Here is a 20,718-nt window from a genome sequence, read left to right as displayed (position 1 = left end):
GTACCTCCTAGACGGCAGCCCCTTCACCATCTTGACAGACCAAAAGCCTTTGGTACATGCTTAGCAGCACTTGGCCGCTATACAGGTAGCCAATGCCCTGTCAGGGATTTAAATAAATTCAGTCCAGCTGGGTACTTACTACGGGGACCTGGCGATGGAACAACCCACAGACCTTGAAATGCCAGATAACCACAAGGCACTCACCACACTGAAATGGAAAGACGTGCCAGTAGGAGAGCATGGATCAACACTTCTCTGTGACACCTGCACAGGCCGCCCCCGCCTCCTGATACCTACATCACGAAGAAAGCAGGTATTCAACATCATCCACGGCCTCTCCCATCCTTCGGCATGTACAACAATGCGCCTGATGACTGACAAGTTTGTGTGGCACGAGATAAAAAAAGGACGTGCAGAGATGGGAAAAGAACTGCATACTGTGCCAAACAAGCAAGATCACCTGGCACACGGAATCAGGCATAGGAGACTTCCCTCAACCACGAAGACAGTTCAGGCAAATTCACGTGGACGTTGTAAGACCTCTGCCACAATCGGGGTCACCAGATACCTCCTAACAGTTTTAGACCGATCTACGAGATGGCCGGAAGCAACCCCGATGGCAGGAGCATCGACAAGCACCTGTGTGGAAGCCCTACTATCTAGTTGGATAAGCCATTTCGGTGTGCTAAACGACATATCTACGAACAGGGGGTCAGCATTCCTGTCAGAACTCTGGGTCTCCCCGGCACGCCTGATGGGGACAGCACTCCACAGCACAACGGCATACAACCCCACGGCCAACGTAATGGTGGAAAAGCGGCACTGATGGCACGGTGTACCAATGAAAACTGGAAGGTGCAGCTGCCCTGGGTCCTGCTAGGACTTCGAACTGCACCAAAAACGAACGGCTAAGAATCTCCTACAGAAAAAGTCTATGGGAAGCACTGGCAGTACGGGGCGAATTCTTCCCTACGGAACCAGACGACTTAGATACGCCCCTTAGAAGACTAAGGGAAATAGCAAAGGAGTTTGCGCCCTGCCGCAAGACTTTCACGGACAGGGCACATAACTACATGTCTTCCTGACAGACGATGCTCGCCACCCTTGTACAGACTAGGCCCATACTGTGTCATCACAAGAAACTCCAAGGCCTACCTTGTTGACATCCACGGGTGGGAAAACTGAGTGTCCGTCGACAGGTTAAAGGCAGCCTTCCTGATGGATAACGAAACCCAGAAGGAGACCAGCAGACGTCCAAGAATTCATCCACAAAACAAGACTTCAAGCAAAGAAATCAGCATCCTGAGATGAGGTCGAGGTCGTTCCAGGAGCCGGATGAAGGACGACATCCCGGTAGGCCCGCCGGACAACTCAACAGTCGACCTGATACCAACAAGATATCGGGATTGTCTGTACAAATCTTCCAATTATTCCTTTTTAATTATGCATCATTAGTTATTCATTATCAATTATTATTAATAATTGTTTTAGGTGGAGTAATTGTTAAAACCTTCTTTACCCATTAATCACGATCTTGTATCTCATCTAGTAAAGCAACAAGAATCACATGTAATATGTATGTATGTAGAATTTTCTGGCCTTTTCGCTGTTATATAATTCAGTAATGTATGTCCATTATGTCTTTTGCTATTGTCATTTTATTAACTACTAAAAAACACAAATTCTCCTGTTTGTGTGCGGGTCGCGGTACTTGGGGGTCAAGCACTCCGTTTACATTTGTACACTGCTACCGCGTGCCCGCTGCCCAAGTAATAAATCAGTTAGTACTCAGTTCTGTTTCATATTGACCTCACAACATTACCTCTGCAGCATAATAACGGTAGCCCTAATAAGGTCAACAGCCATCATAACAACATTTTCAAAATAAGAATATGAATTACAACAAGCTTTCTTTGAATGTTGAAGTTTTAGGCTGTGTTCAAGCTCCCTGAATGTTGTAAAATTATTTACAGGCCTAAAAAATCATCTAAGCCTTCTGAGATGTAATCTCTGTTACTAATGAATTTATTTGTAGAGATTACCTGTTCTTTGAGGAGTAAAAAATTATGATGATTTTGATTATATGGAGAAGATGGCTATTAATCGCAATATCATAAGTATTTATATCAGGGCGTATGGAACAACTGTTTTTCAAGTGGCTTAAAATAATATTTTCTTAAAAGTCCTTCTACTCGCTTTTGGTGTATAATTTATTCTTTTATAAGGTAACTTGAAGTGAAAAAATGTGTAGATAACCTCATCTGCTTTCTGGTTAGAAATTGTTAATATAGAGATGCGAATGCAAAGTAAAGAAATCTAACACACCTATAGGCCTAGGAAAAAAAAATCTTGGCATTGACAAAAGAATAATTGCATAGGAGAATATTAATTAGTATGTCATCATTTTTGAAGTATTTAAGAAATAGGTATAACAAATTAATTTTATGAATATCCAAATATCACTCTAACACGTATAAGATAAAGGTTTTCAAGACAATTTCATTTTCACTACTTTGTAGACTTATATATATAGCTTCTCACACTCTCCCCTCACACGGTGATATCAGTGGACGTATTCTACTTTTGTATACATATTTATATATTTTTTCAGCACTGAGGTGTAAAAGCAATCAAATAGGACTATTTTAAATTTTATGCCTGTTTTGGAAGCAATATTTATGTTATGGCAATTTTTTTTCGTTTTTTCATTTAACATTTGAACCGAAGTTTGATGACGACTTCGCTAAGGTCAAATGCATCAGCGATGTGTGAACGAAAGTTTTTAAAATATTTCGTAAGTGTTTTCTCTTAAATTTAGCTACACATAATATTTTCTTACAGTTTTGAAATATATGACATATTTTACTCTTATGAAATATACTTTGGTCTTATTGTATGAAATAATCGTGTTTACACATTGAAATGACATAAATATGGAGCATTTTAGGTTGCCAGTTAGTGAGTTTTTCAGCGAAATTCTATGCAGTCACGTAGTATGAGTTTTGAGCATAGCTGCACTGCGTAGAAGACTGTTTTGCCTCACAAGTTCACAACCTCCTAAGGAAAATTAAGGGCGAAAAAAAAACAATGTTATAATGGGTGTATGGTTTGAATAATAAATCAAGTGTAAATAAAAAGTTTTGGAAGTCAGCTGCAACGTGATATATATATATATATATATATATATATTATATATATATATATATAGATATATATATATATATATATATAGGTATATATATATATATATATATATATATATATATATATATATATATATATATATATATTATATATATATATATATATATATATATATATATATATATATATATATATATATATATATATATATATATATGTATATATTATATATATATATATATATATATATATATATTGTGACGTTTATAGATCGTTCGTCTACCCCGCAATTAACTAAATAATTTGATTTGGAAAACGGCAGCCATTTCTTTAGAATATCAGCTGATTTTTAGTAACCGCGGGAAACCCAAAACCCGCCAGCTAGAGATAGGAAGTTCCCCAGTTGGGGGAAAAGAGTTTTATCAGCTGTAGGGACGTATCTCAAAAGGGAAGGGTGTAGGCAGATTGGTACTTCTTAGACCTATACCTTAAGCTCTCTTTCCTGTGACCCCTCTGCTGGCTGTATGCTTGTTTTCCAGGATTTGCCTTTGTCGTGGGGGTTAAGCTGACCTCCAACCCCCAAGCAACCCAACTGAATTCTGCCTCAGTCGGCTGCGAGACGTGATCTCGGACAGAGGTCAAATTACCTGCCTTCCTTTAGGCCTACCCAGGGCGTGAGTGGCGCGCCGATGACCCAGGCCTCAGACAAAGGGGCCCCCATACTTTCCTACAAAGAGCCACATTTTCTTCAAAGGTCCACACTGAACACGACATCCAGGTACGTCTTGTGGAACAGCATATTGCCAGTCTCTCCCAACCTATTATCATTGTGATCCTCATTCTCCCAATCAATTTCCAGCAACAAAAGGAATTCATCCCTTTGTTCCCTCTCACTGCCTCATGGCCGCATGCTTCCCCTTGTGTGATCGTCCCAGACCAATGGAGTCATTGCATACTTCAGTGAAACCTTAAAAGTTCCTTCTCCCCAGTATTAGAGAATTAATTAATCAAAGCAAGAAGTCATTTTTCCTTTTATCTTGTTTAATCTGGGATTCTTTTCCAGATTCCATGAGTCACGTGCCGTCTCTCTGCCGCAAGTGTGCATTAACCCAAGTGAATGAAAATCAGCTTGAATTGAATGAGACTATAAGCCCCAACGTGGGGGCCAATATCATTTAACTTTTCTCCAGGCCAGCACGGGCCTTTTTGTAAATAAATAGTTTAAAGTAACGAGCTGAGTTTTCTGGCGACCTTCCCTCTAAAGAAAGTTTACGGTAAGTTCAAGCAATTCCCTCTTGAAATCCCTAAATTACTTCCGTTTACGTATCTAGTCTCTCACAAGGCCCTATATACGTAACATTGTCGACCTCGCCGAGGATCGAATCCGGGCTTGCTTAAAAAAGCTTGTAAATCGCGTTATCCGTTGTAAAACGTAAACTGTAAATTATTTTACAAAAAGTAAATCAAGCACACTTGCAGGGAAAGAAGACACACTGACTCACGGTAAGGTATTCCATTCATTAATATGATTATTTATAACCTATGTTAGCTTAAGGTACGTTTGAGTATTTTTATTGTAGAAGTGTTTAAAAGAGCGTAGGTAGAAATCTTATTATTGTAACGGCGAACGCGCCAGAGCTTTATTTTAGCGGCGAGCAAACAATTTGCCCCGCGAATTCTCTGTTACTTTGTGCTGTCCTCGTCGGACGAGACAGAGCACGTGTGTAGAATAGATGCCAGAAAGAACCAGATCAAAACTAGGAAGTGCTTTGCCAGGGTTTATTGCTGTGTTTGAAAGCCTAGCTAGTTAGGAGTGTTTTACTAATAGTTACGGCAAAAGAAGTGTACAATTCTTTTGTCTGTGATATGTTAGGTATTCATTTTTAGCTTAGTTTTCATTCCAAGTGTTGGTAACCGCTTACCTCTCGGCTAATTCAGCTTCGCGCTCTCTCGCGCCTGCGCGGTCTCAACCAACCTTCGTCTCATTCACAGCGGCAGCCATGTTTGTTTCCTCTTTCAACATTATGTAAACAATTTAAGCAAAGTAACGTAAGTCTCAAAGTTTTAACGTAAATAATATCGATCTTGGTACTAGTATCTATCGTTCTGCCAGAGAAATTAACGTAATTCGCCTTGAATAAGAAAGTAGTATTTTGTGTTGTAAATTGCCTTCGCATTTACAGAGAACCCGCTCTTCTCGCCTCACGTGTCTCACCTCGCATCGCTCACTCGCGCGCTGAGCGAAAATTTCATTTCACTTAACGTAACCTCATTTACAATTGTTTGCTAACATCGTTTTAAAATCCTTACCGTCATTTCACTGTTCACGGGGACCTAGTAATCTTACATAAAGTTAACGTAAATCTCAAGTAGAGTAAATCACAAGAATTGTTAACGTAAAACGCGTCTTTGTAAAATTCATATTGAAACGCAAATCATTTCATAAGCGCGAGCCGCTACTAGTAACGTAAAAATCGTTCACCACGAGCGCGTTATTATTTTTCATAAAACGTTATCCAAAGCAATTCTTTCATTTCACGTTAACGTAAGTAAATCATTTAACGCAAGTTGCGTCATATTAAACTAACATTAGTAGTTCAATTCAATATAAGGGAGTTCATTCACATATCAATTTTCACCCTCTCCGAGAGAGAGATAGAGAGAGAGAGAGAGAGAAAACCAGAACCCAGTATTCACGAAGCCAAGAGTACTACATCTTACCATTAATTATAGCATGCAGAATTAACATTATTTTAGTCTCTTGTGTCTTTCATTTACACAGCGTGATACGTACGCGCATGTGTCCATTGCAGTTTGCAAACCTTTATTTATTTCATTTACCGAGTACTTCAGCGAGGGACTGAGCATTTTCAATTATCATTACCTGTCGTTGCCCGAGTGGTCTTGTTCATTTTTTATCACAAAAGACTTGCGTATACCGCAAGCACAACTCGCACAGTGTGCCACGCCAATTCATTACTTCCAAACAGGGAAGTCGTTACCAGTTTAGGACTGGCCACCACCAGTGCACGTCAGGTCTTACCATTTTACAGTGCCACTAATTCTTGACACTGTCCATCGACTGGCTGCTGAAGTACTCCCACCTTTTACTTTCTCTCCTCCACTATTACACTCTGCCATGAGCAGTGCCATTTCACTTCAGTATATTTAAGTATACTGCATGTAGTGTCCGGGACACACCAGCACGATACCAGTGCTCCAAGGAACGCCTCCATAAGTGCCATTGCACCTGTACAGGCCGTACAGGTAGCCATTAAACCTGCGTGTCCGTCCTTACGGAACGCCCAAATAATTAATGTCCGTGTACGAGGATCAGTGATCCTTCGGACCAATCAAGGGAACGCCTCCCGAAGTGCCGCAATACCAGCACTACTAGTGCTGCCCAAGGAACGCCTCCTCATAAGTGCCGCGCACCTGTACAGATGTACAGGTAGCCCTATACCTGCGTGTCCGTCCTACGGAACGCTCATTCATTAGAGTATCCACCATTTTGGATCACTGAACCAAGGAACGCCTCCTCATAAGTGCCGTGCACCTGTATTGGACCTACAGGTAGCCCATTCCAGCGTCTCCCAACTTAGGAACGCCCTTAAGTGTGACGTACGCCGCACACTGCATTCGATTTTTTCACCTCATCAGAAGGTGCCATCCACAAAGTGCCACCGAGCACCCAGTCTTTTCAGACTTTTCCTTACCACGTCGCAGAACCCATTTCCAAGTGAGTGCCACTTTCCACAGTAGGCACTCCTATTCCATTCAGTACCCTTTCCTGGCCATTATTTTCATTTCCTCCGAGCCATCTACTGCAGCCTAAGGGAAATGTCTTCCCCTGCTTCCCGCGACTTCTTTGCCAGAGAGCTAGAGAAGCTCGGAGCCCTCATAACTCTGGGCAAGGAGGCCGGTTACACTGGACCAGCACTTGACCAGTGGATAAAGGCGCAGCAGGCTGCTGCGCGCCTGCAAGAAAGGGAAGAAAGAGAAGCAGAGGAGAAAGCCGGAGAAGCAGAGAGAAAAGAAAGAGAAGCAGAGAGGAAGGAAAGAGAAGAAGAGAGAAAGCATGAGCTAGCTCTCCTAGATGACGCAATCTCTCTGCTAGTTTCCAAGCACCCCCAGAACCCCCATGAGCCTGGACTCCCGGTAAGAGTGGTTGCGGAGGTTCTGCACCACTTGTTGTGTGCGTGGGCATGCTGTGGATTCCGACCAGTGCCCAAAGTCCCCCCGGTCTCTACCTTGGGAGGAGAGCTTCCAGGGTGAACTTCTCCAAGGCTACCATGTAGCCCTGCCTGATGAACAGTCTCCTACGGCCTATCAGTGGGTACAAGTCATGGCCGACACCGAAGCCCAGGTCTCCCTTATTTCCAGAAAGGCATTGCCTAGGGGTGCCAAAATCCAGACGAACGAAGAAATTCAGTTTGAATGGATTGACGGTAACCTCTATTCTGTCCTTCGGTCCTTCTGAATGTAAAAATGCCCTTTCTGGACCAGGTGACCAAGGAAACCACATTGTGCCGCCTGGCCGTAGTTGACCAATTCCATGATGTTTATCAGGTGATATTGGGCCGAGATCTACTAAAGCCGTATCTCCCCTGGACGCAGCTCCCACTACCAGATGCACCGGACACCTGCAGCATGCCAGATAACCACACCTCAATTTTAGGTTCAGAGGCTAGTGCCTCCGATGTCCCCAACACCCTGTCTATTTGCGAACCTGGCCCTGACCCAGTGTCAGAGCCAGACGTTTCTCCCGCATCATCTCAGCCTCTTACCATTTTACTGCCTACCTCCTCCACTTTGGAAGAGGTAAGCCCACCAGTTAACCCCGGACTTGCTTCCGAGGATGATTCAACGGAGGTTTCCTTAACCTCCCCACGTCACATCACTGCCAGAGAGGACTCTTCACCTGTGCCAGAGCACACTGCCAGCCTTGGTGACTCCGCAGATTCGCAACCTGTGGGGCCATCTCGGCCTTATCATCCAGTGCCACGGAAGAGGTTCTGGAACAAGTTCTGCCGAGACTGTGGCCGCAACGGGTCACATGTCTGCAAATTACGGAGGGTGCGCGAACCACAATATTCCGGCCATCGCAATGGCCGTCACCAATCCTTCTTCCTCTAGGACCCCCCAGCTAAGGGCCCTATAACCGTCGCACCCCTCCAAAGCCATTATCAGCCAAGCCACGTCAGAGCCTACGACGACTCTGGCGCTCAAATCTCCCTGATACGGGAAGACCGAATCCCCCGAGGGGCTAACGTTGATAGACGTCGATTGATCACCATTGAAGGTATCAATCACATTAAACTGATCCTTCCGACCGTCCAATTGAGGGTCACCAGACCTCACTTTTCCAGAATTTGTACCCTTGCAGTTGCAAGCTACATTCCAGGAGGTTACGACCTCCTCCTAGGGCAAGACATGAAGTCTCCCTCGCATTCCAAAAAAGCCTAGGGGTCCTAACCCCACAACAAATCACTCCAAAGCAAGGAGTCATCGAAATTCTACTTCCTCTAGGAAGTATGTCCACCAACAGTCTCCCGTTACCAAGGAGAGGGAGATTGACCACATTCGCAGTTCCCGTTGCAAAACCTGTAACGCAATAGGGCACTCTACTAATTGGCCTAGGTGCCCTAGCAAACTACCAGCAGCGGACACTGTCCATTTTCCACAAGGCCTAGCCTTCAACAAGAGACAGGAGCCTCTGTCTCCCATTTCCAAGGGCACGCTGAGAGGTATTGCACCTCCAGTACCCGCCACAGGTCCAGTCGACCTCAACTCTCTGCCAGTGCCACTTGGCAGCACTGAGCAGGGCCAAGCTCCGTCCAGCCTGGACGTAGAGCCACCACCGGACTTGACCTCTGCGCCTGGCCCTGAGCTAGCGCGGCGCCTAACCTAACCAAGGATCCTCCAACAGGCATGGAGCTTACCGCAGCCCATGGCCAATCACTAGTTCCGTCTTCTTCACCCTCACCACTGTCGCCCGAGGATGAACCTCCGGCAGACCTTACCTTTGTACCTCCTCTGGAAAACCAGGAACTGCCCGACCAGGAGTCAGCCTGGAGTTTTCCCCTCACGACGGTTGCCGCAGCAGCCGGAGTGAGGGCCTCCCTTACAGTAGGTTCCACCTCTACTACGGTTGCTGCAGACGGAACGTAGGTGTTCTCCTGAAATCCTTCAGGCTACCGCTGCCTCAGCTCCTGCCGGCGTTTTTTTCTGGCCTTACCCCAGAGTCGGTTTTGGCCTCCGTCTACTCCTAGGACTGGTATAGCCAGGTCCTGGAGGAATAAGAAGAAGAAGAAGAAGGGACGTAATTAACATATTAACAAAAAGAGCCACATGCTCTCCTTGACACCTGTGCCCGAGGTACAGTGTCGCATTCATTTGCAGAATGATCCTGGCACCTACCCAGAGAAGGTAGCCAGCCCGATCCCTGCCAGTAGCACTAACCCTCTAACCCCTATCCATTTTGTAATACTAACCCTCACTTAAATATAATTACCTCATTGCATTTCCCTCCTGGTAAATTAACCACTCATCATCCCCACGCATCATTACCTCTCATTATGTATTTTTACAATTCCGTCGCTGAACTACTGCTGTGTGTACCACACTCTGGAATGATTGCGTCTTCATTTAATGTATTGAGTAGGTTAGGCTAATGATTTAGTACCAGGGCATTAGGTTTAGTAGCAAGTAGAATTTTCAAGTAACCTTATCAGGGGGTAGAGTAGACTGTCGTCACAAGACAACCCGTAGTTTATTAATTAGGCTAGACTACATCACTAAATTAAGTTAGTACACTTAGCATCTTTGCCTATAAGTTAGGTAGGCCACTGTAGTTAGCTGTATCGCGGCTCAAACTAAAAACTTCAAGTTGGAGTAGGAGAACGTGGGGTAGTCGAGACGATCAATTTATTTAAGCCAAGACCTTGCACACCCGAAAGGGAAGTGAATGCCTTCTAACGTGGGAGCTGTGACGTTTATAGATCGTTCGTCTACCCCTGCAAATTAATAAATTAATTGATTGGAAAACGGCAGCCATTTCTTTTTAGAATATCAGCTGATTTTTAGTAACCGCGGGAAACCCAAAAACCCGCCAGCTAGAGATAGGGGGGGAAAGTTCCCCAGTTGGGGGAAAAGAGTTTTATCAATGCTGTAGGGACGTATCTCAAAAGGGAAGGGTGTAGGCAGATTGGTACTTCTTAGGGGGGACTATACCTTAAGCTCTCTTTCCTGTGACCCCTCTGCTGGCTGTATGCTTGTTTTCCAGGATTTGCCTTTGATCGTGGGGGTTAATGCTTTGACCTCCAACCCCCAAGCAACCCAACTGAATTCTGTCTCAGTCGGCTGCGAGACGTGATCTCGGACAGAGGTCAAATTACCTGCCTTCCTTTAGGCCTACCCAGGGCGTGAGTGGCGCGCCGATGACCCAGGCCTCAGACAAAGGGGCCCCCATACTTTCCTACAAAGAGCCACATTTTCTTCAAAGGTCCACACTGACACGACATCCAGGTACGTCTTGTGGAACAGCATATTGCCAGTCTCTCCCAACCTATTATCATTGTGATCCTCATTCTCCCAATCAATTTCCAGCAACAAAAGGAATTCATCCCTTTGTTCCCTCTCACTGCCTCATGGCCGCATGCTTCCCCTTGTGTGATCGTCCCAGACCAATGGAGTCATTGCATACTTCAGTGAAACCTTAAAAGTTCCTTCTCCCCAGTATTAGAGAATTAATTAATCAAAAGCAAGAAGTCATTTTTCCTTTTATCTTGTTTAATCTGGGATTCTTTTCCAGATTCCATGAGTCACGTGCCGTCTCTCTGCGCAAGTGTGCATTAACCCAAGTGAATGAAAATCAGCTTGAATTGAATGAGACTATAAGCCCCAACGTGGGGGCCAATATCATTTAACTTTTCTCCAGGCCAGCACGGGCCTTTTTGTAAATAAATAGTTTAAAGTAACGAGCTGAGTTTTCTGGCGACCTTCCCTCTAAAGAAAGTTTACGGTAAGTTCAAGCAATTCCCTCTTGAAATCCCTAAATTACTTCCGTTTACGTATCTAGTCTCTCACAAGGCCCTATATACGTAACAATATATATATATATATATATATATATATATATATATATATATATATAATATATAATATATATATATATATATATATATAGATATATATATATTATTATCATATATATAAGCATTTTGAAGAAAGTGGTCTAAAAATAAACGTTGCCTTAAGCTCACTATGCTTGTCTGGAAGCAGACAAATTTTAATCGATGATTTCAGAAGAAGTCTTATCTGATAATTTCAACTCAATTGGAATTTCATAAGGCTTTTCGGCTAAGATTGTTCTTTTTTCATCTTTTTTGGAGTAAACATACGCTTTCATCAATGTATGCTGCCGTGTTTTAAGCTTCGTACCGTACCATCACTAACCATGCCACTCCTGACGCATTTTAGTTTGATGATTACGTACGCTAGTTGCAACGATATCGCTTCATACTATTTGTAAACATAGAATGACACGCGCTTCATTTGTATTCACTTTAACATGATTTGTCAATAAATTCTGTAGGTAAGTGGTTTTATTATAGTGCCGGTAGCCTTAATTCATGAAATACTTAAGCTAGGTTGAAGTGTTGGAGTTTTCCTTGTATGGGAAGTAAATATATATTAGGCAGCTAGGAACTACCACCTTGCACCGGTAAGGTAACCCGAAGCTTAATCCGTTAAATATTGATACAACTTTTTTTCGAAACATACTAGGTTGGAACAATTATTTACCTATATACTTCGCAAAGTTTTCAGTTAATTATTTTCGGTGGAAGTTCCTCGTTAGGCTAAATCGGTTAGCTAGCCTATTACTAGGGGTTGGGGAGGGACGCCACTATAAATGTATTTCCGGTAATTTTTGGGGGTTGAGGATGTGGCCACAGTTTTTTTTTACCTAAGTAAGGTTAATAATGCCATTAAGGTTTTCTTTTTGCAGCATCCCTTCATGGCCAAGCTGCAACCCCTCCTACCTATTCCTTTTACTGTAGGTACCCCGTTCATATTCTCTTCCATCTTACCTACCTACTAGGGCTACTTGCCACCTTCTATCATTTAATCAATTTAAGTAACTTAGGTAGTATACCAGACCACTGAGCTGATTAACAGCTCTTGGGGCTGGCCCGAAGGAGTAGGATATACTAGCCTTACATTTTTTACGTGGCTAGGAACCAGTTACCTATATAGGGTAAAAAACCGCATGGTACAGGGGTGGACCATGTACGATCAATGTGTACAACCCCAAAAAAAGTACATTATAATGCGTCCTGACATCGGAGATGGTCATCAGATAAGACTTGTTGTTGGTGAGAAACGGAGCTAAAGACCTCTACTCCGGTGTCAGAACGCGTTATAATGTACTTTTCTTGGGGTTGTACACATTGATCGTACATGGTCCACCCCTGTACCGTGCGGTTTTTTACCCTAGTATACTTGCTAGCTAGTTACTTACTAGGTAGTAACAGGACCTACTACCTAGTATAGCTTATTGTGGGATCGAAACTACTGAGAAATTATTTTCTACCTTGCCTATCCCCAGAATTAAATTCCTCCGATTCCTTGTTGGTAGGCCTAGATCGGGGAATCGAACCCGGACCCTGAGATGGGTAGTCAAGTGCAAAACAGGCTATCATCCTACAAGGAACTCATTTTATCAGTGCAACTGCAAAGTTTTCTGGTTCTGAATGACATCATAGGTCCCAGCGCTTGGCCTCGGGCCTAGATTTTATAATTTGTTCATGCAACTTACCTGTCAGATATATATATAAGCTGATAATTTCCGACACCGACAGAATTTAAAACTTACGACACACGTAGTGGGAGTCAGGTGGTTTAGTACCCATTCCGCCGCTGGGAGGCGGGTATCAGGAATCATTCCCATTTTCTATTCATAATTTTTCTGTCGCCGGTGTTGTGAACATCTGTTTACAGCACCTCCGTCTGGATTTTGGAAACTTTTTGCTACTTGAGTATCCCTTTTTGGTTTCTTTTTTTTTTTTTGGATTAATTGATTGGATCAGTGGCTAGGCACACGTTATTAGTGGATTGATTTGATTTTGGTTTGGACTTTTCTTGGATAATATGTCAGGGTAGTTTACAGCTAGCGCTAGGTTTCTGCTCTAGAACTGATTGTAGAGGTAGGCTACTGAAAGCTTCAGTAGACCCACATACGGTATGTAAGAGTTGCAGGGAGCATGAATGTGTGTATGAAAGCCGTTGCAAGGAGTGTGAAAGATTAACAGATTCTGAGTGGAAGGCGTATGATACCTATCTTAGGAAACTTGAAAAGGATAGGTTAAGGAGGTCTTCCTCCAGGAGTGTTTCAGGCGTGCAAGAAATTAATGTTGTTCCGACACGGCATACAAACCTTCGGTCCTTTTACAATAGGAAGATACTAGCGGCAGCTGGATAGGTCGTAAGCTTTCGAACAACGGGTTCGGTAGTTAAACTGCTTGTCCGACAGGCGCGCGCGCGCGACTGGGAGGTAAAACAAACCACTTTTGCTTTCGGCCTCACAGTGGATGGACGTGTGGTGTTTCGCTCTCTGCCCGCTGCTCGTCGTTTGCTTTCTAGTTGTTTTGTAATTGTGTATGAAGAGCTTGTAAGTACAGTTTTTCTCTCTTATCATATTAATTACGCTGCAATTGAATTATGATGGAATCTCCACGCCTCGCTACCCCAAGGAGACTTTGCCCGGGTACCGAAGGGCGCAAATGCGGGAAGTTCAGATCATTCCCCGAGATTGACCCTCATGTGTTGTGTGCTCGGTGCCGGGGGCGCGAATGCACCGGGCCGAGCCCTGTGATGTTTGTATTGACTGGTCGGATGGCGCAGTGGACATTGTATGAGGGCAGGAAGAAGCGAAGGCCTCCAAAGGAGTCGTCGGGAAGCTCTCCCGCGACTCCTTTGGTGACGGACACTTCGTCCTTCTGTTTCCTGCCGCCCGCTCAACTTCCACGTCTCGCGCCTTCCCCTTCGGGGGCGGTGTCCTAGGTCCTTCTCCTCTCCCGATGTGTCGAGTGTGGAGGAGGGCGTTAGATACCCCGACGTAGAGTTGTACTCTGGGTCCTCTATCCGCTCGTCTTCGCGCGAGCGTGGGTAGAGGATCCTCCTAATCACCCGACTTTTGCCTCCTCAGGTGCGGTTGCCGTGAAGGATGACCTCGGACAGGTGTGGGCATCGTTGGGACTGCAGGGCGTGCCGAGTGTCCAGGGGCTGCTCTATCATCTCGCTGGCTCCGTGGCGGTTACGCCTGCTACGGTCCCCACAACCACCACCACGACCCTGACAACACCTGGCTACGCGTCACCTCCTCACCTGGTGTACACCCAGCACGCGGTCTCTGTGACACCCACAACATCGGTGCAGGGGCCAGTCGCCGTAACTCGGGGGAGTGTGATGCCGCCACCTGGGTTTTGCCGTTGCTGCCGCAACCGGACTTCATGTGCGCCGAAGAGCTCGCCCCTGGACCTCCCACCGGTAACCGATGACGGTCTGTGCCGTTGGTTCGACCAGCTGTATCTGCCAGTACCTGCCGTGACCACCGCTGCTGTTTTTTTCCTGTTCCTGATCCTGCCGTGTTCTGCTGCCGTTCCTGTGGATGCTCGCACCTGCTTGATGTTGTTCCCGTTCCTGGCGCCAGCTGCTCTCCCGATGCTGGTCTGTTCGGACAGGTACGTCCGGGCCCTGTTGCTTCGGCAACAGCAGCCCCGGCTCCGTCCTGGATGACAGACCTGACTCGGTCCTGAGGAGGTTGACGAAGAAGAAGAAGAAGAGGAAGGTGTCGTCGTCGTCTTCATCGTCTTCTTCGTCGTCGTCGTCTGCCGCCTCTTCCCCTTCTTCTTCTAAGGCTCCCCCGCCTAAGAAGAAGAAGGTCGCCTCCCCCCCCCCTAAGAAGTCTCCTTCGGGAGCTTCTAAGGGCCCGTCTCGCTCTGGTGAGACGGGGGGTTCTTCCGCTGGTCGCCCTGCTCCTTCGGGAGCAGGACCCGTCTCTTCTCCCCGCAAGGAGAAGACTACGGGGACCAGAGGGGGTGCCGGCTCAACACCGGCACTTCCTCACCTGCTGTCAGTGGTTCGGCCACAGCAGCAGGATCCGGCTCGGCCGCGTCCGTTCGCGAGAGGTACCGAGTGTACGGTCGCCTACCAGCGACCGTGCAGCCAAGGAACCAGACCTCTGAGTCCGCTCAGCGTCAGGTTCACGGCACGGAGCGGAAGACTGGTGACAGCCCTCACTGCGACTCTCACCAGACCAGCTCTCGCTCTCCGCGGCGAGCAGCTGGCTACCCGGCGGGCGGACGTGACGGTCCATGACCGGCCACGGGCTGAGGCTGGGAAGAGGTCCCCCCGTTCGCCGGCACCAGCCACGGCTGGTACCAGCGAACTGACGCACCGTGAGGACACGCACCGGTCTCACCGTGACAGTGGAGAGCTCGCCGGTCGCCTGACCGTCGCTCTTACAGAGAGCGATCGGGTACGGTAACCAGCACCAGCTCCTCTGACACACGAGACCGGGGCCGCTGTTCCCTTCCGGTCCAGCGTTCTCCACAGCGAGACGGCTCGACTAGGTCTGCAGCTCGATCGCCACCGCTTGGTTGACGATCGCCTGCAGTCCCTCCAAGCCCGCTGGTTCTGCCAGTGAGCGAGGAGAGAGCGTCAGGTCTGCCTCTCCCATACCTTCAACCTCCTCGGGTTACACCGGGAGGGGCGAGGTATTGAGAGTGATCGTGAAGGGTGCGCCCTTCAGGATCCCGCCACGTCGTCGTACGTACCAGGCTCGGTTCTCGGACCAGCCAGGTCTTACGCACAGGTGGTTGGAGGAGACCGAGAGGGGGCTGTCGCTGCTCCTCTCCTTGAGGGAGGAGGGTCTCGGAGGTCTCCTGTTTGAGGGACTGGACGGTCCGACTCCACAGGATGCAGTTCACATCCTGAGATCCAGAGGAACTTTGCCGAGGTTATTGCGCTGATTCGTCAGCACAACGACCTCGGGGGAAGGATCGCCGCTCCCACCATCGAGCCCACGTCCCGGCTCGAGTCGTTCTGGGGCCCGAAGAGGGAACCCAGACCGACGGTGGGTTTGCCGCGGTCAGAGCTGGCTGACTCAGTGCTGGACCAAGTTGAATCGCTTGTCTCTGGACAGGACGGTTCACTGAAGTCTGGCAGGTCTAGCAAGCTACTTCCACCTCCTCTGCTACGACATCGGCGGTTTTACGTGGCCATCTGAAGATCCGATGCCGCCCAACAGGTGAACCCGGAGGTTTTAGCGAGGCTGACTCCGGGTGTGTCTCTGCAACAGCTCCTGTCCGAGAACCTGTGGTTCTCGCAGCAAGAGGCACTAGGCCTGGAATCTACCGCCATGGCAGCTTTCCAGGCCGTCTCCTGGCTAGATCTGTGGTCCCTCACAGTATCTAAGGTCGCAGCCAAACTCTGGGGGAATTTCTCCCGAAGATGACTCGGCCTTCAGGAGACTTTGCCAGTCTGGTGGGGAAGAGCCATCTCTTTCCTTGCCCACCAGACGGTGAACCTGTGGGCCAACCTGGTTCTCCGACGAAGGGACGCTGTCCTTACTCGGGTTTCCAGGGCGGCCGGGCGTGAAGCGGCATTGGACTTCGAAACGGACCTTTACGGAGTTCCACGTCTCTCTTCCCAGGAGAGATGGTGGACGCTGCGGTGGACAGACGGCGCACTGAGGACAGTGACCGTCTGGTTCACCAGGCAGTCTCGAAGGCTTCTGGGCAGCCTCGGACTGCGGCCAAGTCTAAGAGCTCGGCTAGTGCTTCCTCGGCTGCTAAGACGGTTGCTGCGTCGAAGCCCGAGGAATGACTCTGTCTTCTTCGACTTCTGGCAAGGGGGGCCGTAACCAGCCCTCCTCCCAGCCCTCCTCATCCCGTGAGGCTCTGGGAAGAAGTCGAAGAAAGGGGGGAAACGCTAGGGACGGCGTTCCCCCTCACCTGCTGCCGGAAGTGTGGGGGGGTGCCTGGCCAGCCATTGGGCAACTTGGCAGCGCTACGGCGCCGAGGACCTGGATTGTAGATGTCCTTCGGGAGGGATATCTATTACCCTTCGAATCTCGGCCACCCCTCACCTCCAACCCGGTCCAACAGCAGTCGTACGTCCACGGGTCACCGAAGGACGTAGCACTCAGACAGGAGATCAAGACCATGCTGAGCAAGAGAGCTGTAGAGATCGTCACGGATCAGTCACCGGCTTTTACAGTCGACTCTTCCTGGTGGAAAAGTCTACGGGAGGCTGGCGCCCGGTGATAGATCTCTCTCCCCTGAACCGGTTCGTTCGCCAGAACCCGGTTCACGATGGAGACGGCACGCTCAGTGCTCGACTCCATCAGGGAGAACGATTTCATGCTTTCAGTGGAACTTGAAGGATGCGTATTTCCAAATACCCATTCATCAGTCCTCCAGAAAGTACCTCCGCTTCATCCTCGACGGGACGGTGTACCAGTTCAGGGCACTGTGCTTCGGTCTCTCAACCGCCCCACAGGTGTTCACGCGAGTGTTCACTCTGGTGTCTGCTTGGGACCCCATTCGCACGGGATACGTCTGATGAGGTATCTCGACGATTGGTTAGTCCCTTGGCGAGCTCCCGCTCGCAGTTGCTACAGGACAGGGATCGACCTGCTCGAGTTCTGTCGCGATCTGGGGATCGTTGTGAACTTCGAGAAAGTCCGATCTCGAGCCCAAGCAGAGGATGAAGTACCTGGGTATGCTGATCGACACGGTAGCAGGGCGAGTCTTCCCCGCAGACTCGCGGATCAGCAGATTCAGAGAGGCAGCCAACCAGTTTCCTGTCTCGGCAGGAACAGGTAGCTCAGCGATGGCAAGTCGTGATCGGACACCATGTCGTCACTCGAGAAGTTAAGTCCCTCACGGGCGTCTTCACCTGCGGTCTCTTCAATGGAGACTAAAGGAGAGTTGGTCACAGGCGACGGATCCCCAACCTTTCCAGTGTCACTGACACAGGAGGTGAGGCAGGACCTAGCCTGGTGGCTCGACGACAGGAACCTCTTAAGAGGAGTGCCTCTGAGCACTCCCCCCCCGGACATGCAGCTGTTCTCAGACGCATCGACCGAGGGATGGGGCGCACACCTGGAGGAGTTGCTGACTTCAGGAGTGTGGGACGAGAACGACAAGCACCTTCACATCAATGTACTGGAACTCAAGGCAGCGTTCCTCGCTCTCCAAGAGTTTTCAGGACCGCTTGATGGGACACTCAGTGGTGTTGATGTGCGACAACACACGGTGGTGGTGGCTACGTCAACAAACAGGGGGGCCTAGTGTCTCTCCCGTTGTACCAGTTGACTCGGCAGGTGCACGAGTGGGCTCAGGCACACTCAATAGAGCTGTCGGCACGCTACATTCCAGGGAAGAGGAATGTAGTAGCAGACACGCTCAGCCGTCGGGATCAGGTGATAGGGACCGAATGGTCTCTACACCAGGACGTGGCGGAAAGGCTCTTCGACCTGTGGGGGGCGACCAGTCCGTGGGATCTGTTCGCCCACCCGGCACAACAGGAAGCTCCAGGTGTTCTTCTCGGCCGTGCCGGACCCATGGGCAGCTGCAGAGGACGCTCTTCACACCCGTGGGACAACCTCTTCGCCTATGCCTTTCCCCGTTCAGCCTGATTCGCAAGGTGATCAGTCGAGCGCTTTGGGGTCACCCCGAATCTCAGGATGATCCTGGTGGCTCCCAAATGGCCACAGGCCATTTGGTATCCGGACCTGCTGGCTCTTCTCGCAGGAGAACCGAGAGAGATTCCCCCTTGGCACAACCTTCTCGCCCAGCCACACGTCGAGCGGTACCACCGAGCAGTCCAGTCCCTACGTCTTCACGGCTGGCTGTTATCCACCATCTCTTGCTAACAGAGAGGCTTTTCTCGTAGCGCAGCAACAGAGATGGCTGAAACGTCCCGTCAGTCCTCTGCAGCTGTGTACCAGGGGAAGTGGGCCGTCTTCTGTGGTTGGTGTCGTAGACGGGGTCTATCTCTCTCAGAGCCACTCTTCAGCAGGTAGCGGATTTCCTCGTGTTTCTTCGCCGAGAGAAGCTCCTTTGTTTCAGTCCCCCCACAGTTAAAGGATACAGAGCCGCCTTGGCGCTCGTCCTGAAACTGAGGGGCTGGACATCTCGAACTCGTTCGAGATCTCCTTGCTGATGAGGAGCTTCGAGAGGTCTTGCCCACCCAGGGAACTCAGGCCCCCTGCGTGGGACGTGACTCTCGTCCTTAGGAGTCTGACTCGAACACCGTTCGAGGCCACTCCGAGAGTCGTCAGACAGGGATCTGACCCTCAAGACCCTCTTCTTGCTGGCCCTGGCATCGGCGAAGAGAGTAGGGGAACTTCATGGTCTTTCCTATGATGTAACGACCACTCCAGGGGATGGGGATCCGTGACGCTCGATTTCGTCCCGAACTTCGTTGCGAAGACTCAGAAACCGTCAGTCCCTGATGACAGGTTCGAGTCATTCACGATTCCCTCCCTATTGGACTTCACCGATAATGATGCGGATGAGATGCTGCTTTGTCCTGTGAGGGCGCTACGGCGCTATCTGAAGAGAACTCGACACCTCAGGCCTGAGTGTCGACGCCTCTTCGTTAGCACCGGGGTCACCAGAAAGAAGTATCCAAGAACACTCTTTCATTCTGGCTGCTGTGAGGTCATCAGGAGGGTGTATGAGGCTGATGGTAGTGACGACATCCGTACGTCCCGTCCGAGAGCTCACGAAGTCAGAAGTATTGGCCCCTCGTTGGCGTTTCGCAAGAACTTCTCCGTGGCGCAGGTCCTGAAGGCAGGGGTCTGGTCTAACCAGACTACCTTTACGTCCTTCTACCTTCGGGGATATTGCCCACAGGTCCTTGGATACCTTTTCCTTGGGGACCCGTGGTGGCTGCTCAACAAGTTGTGTAGCTAACCCAGAACCCTCGCAGGCTGAACAGCATCGAGTCCTGGTGTGACTGTGTGGATGGATGTGTGAGTGAGTGAGTGACTGGCTCTCTCTCTTCCCATCCTTCTCCCCTCCCTACCCTGTGGGCAGAGGGCCATGGTCGTCACTACGCTGGATGAGGACGAGATGCAGGTGAGCTATATGACAGAGCCCCATCCTATCCCTTTCACTAGGGATAGGAGCAGAATATCCCACCACTTTTTTCCTTCTACAAGGGGGGAAGTGGATGCCTACAAGAGTCAAACCATGAACTTTATATTTGCTCCTGTACAGGAACAAGTTCTTGCATTGCTGGTACTAAGAGATGCGCATGCCCCTCTCTTAGTATACTCGGTCCAGAGGTCTGACCATTGATCCTGCGGTGCACACGATCAATCGGACAGAGGCTTGGATCCCTCCCTCGCTCTTACGACCAGGGAGGCTTTCCAAGGTAGGGCGAACACCAGTCTGTTCACAAAAGACTCAGATTCCACCCACCAAGAAGTGAGTCTTCCTATTTTGTAAAAGGACCGAAGGTTTTGTATGCCGTGTCGGAACAAATGACAATTTGTCC

General features: G+C 48.5%; 1 protein-coding gene across 1 annotated transcript in view; it reads left to right on the top strand.

Annotated features, from left to right (window-relative positions):
* Positions 1 to 11,646: 11,646 nt before the first annotated feature.
* The window catches only part of LOC135221275 (cleavage and polyadenylation specificity factor subunit 1-like), a gene marked incomplete at its 3' end in the record, with an annotated part of 70,960 nt that continues 61,888 nt past the window's right edge, over positions 11,647 to 20,718 (top strand). The window contains 1 exon segment of the mRNA XM_064259088.1: positions 11,647 to 11,736.

Source organism: Macrobrachium nipponense, chromosome 2 (assembly GCF_015104395.2).
Source record: "Macrobrachium nipponense isolate FS-2020 chromosome 2, ASM1510439v2, whole genome shotgun sequence".
NCBI classification, from domain to species: Eukaryota; Metazoa; Arthropoda; class Malacostraca; order Decapoda; family Palaemonidae; genus Macrobrachium; species Macrobrachium nipponense.
This window is presented reverse-complemented; position numbering and strand designations above follow the sequence as displayed.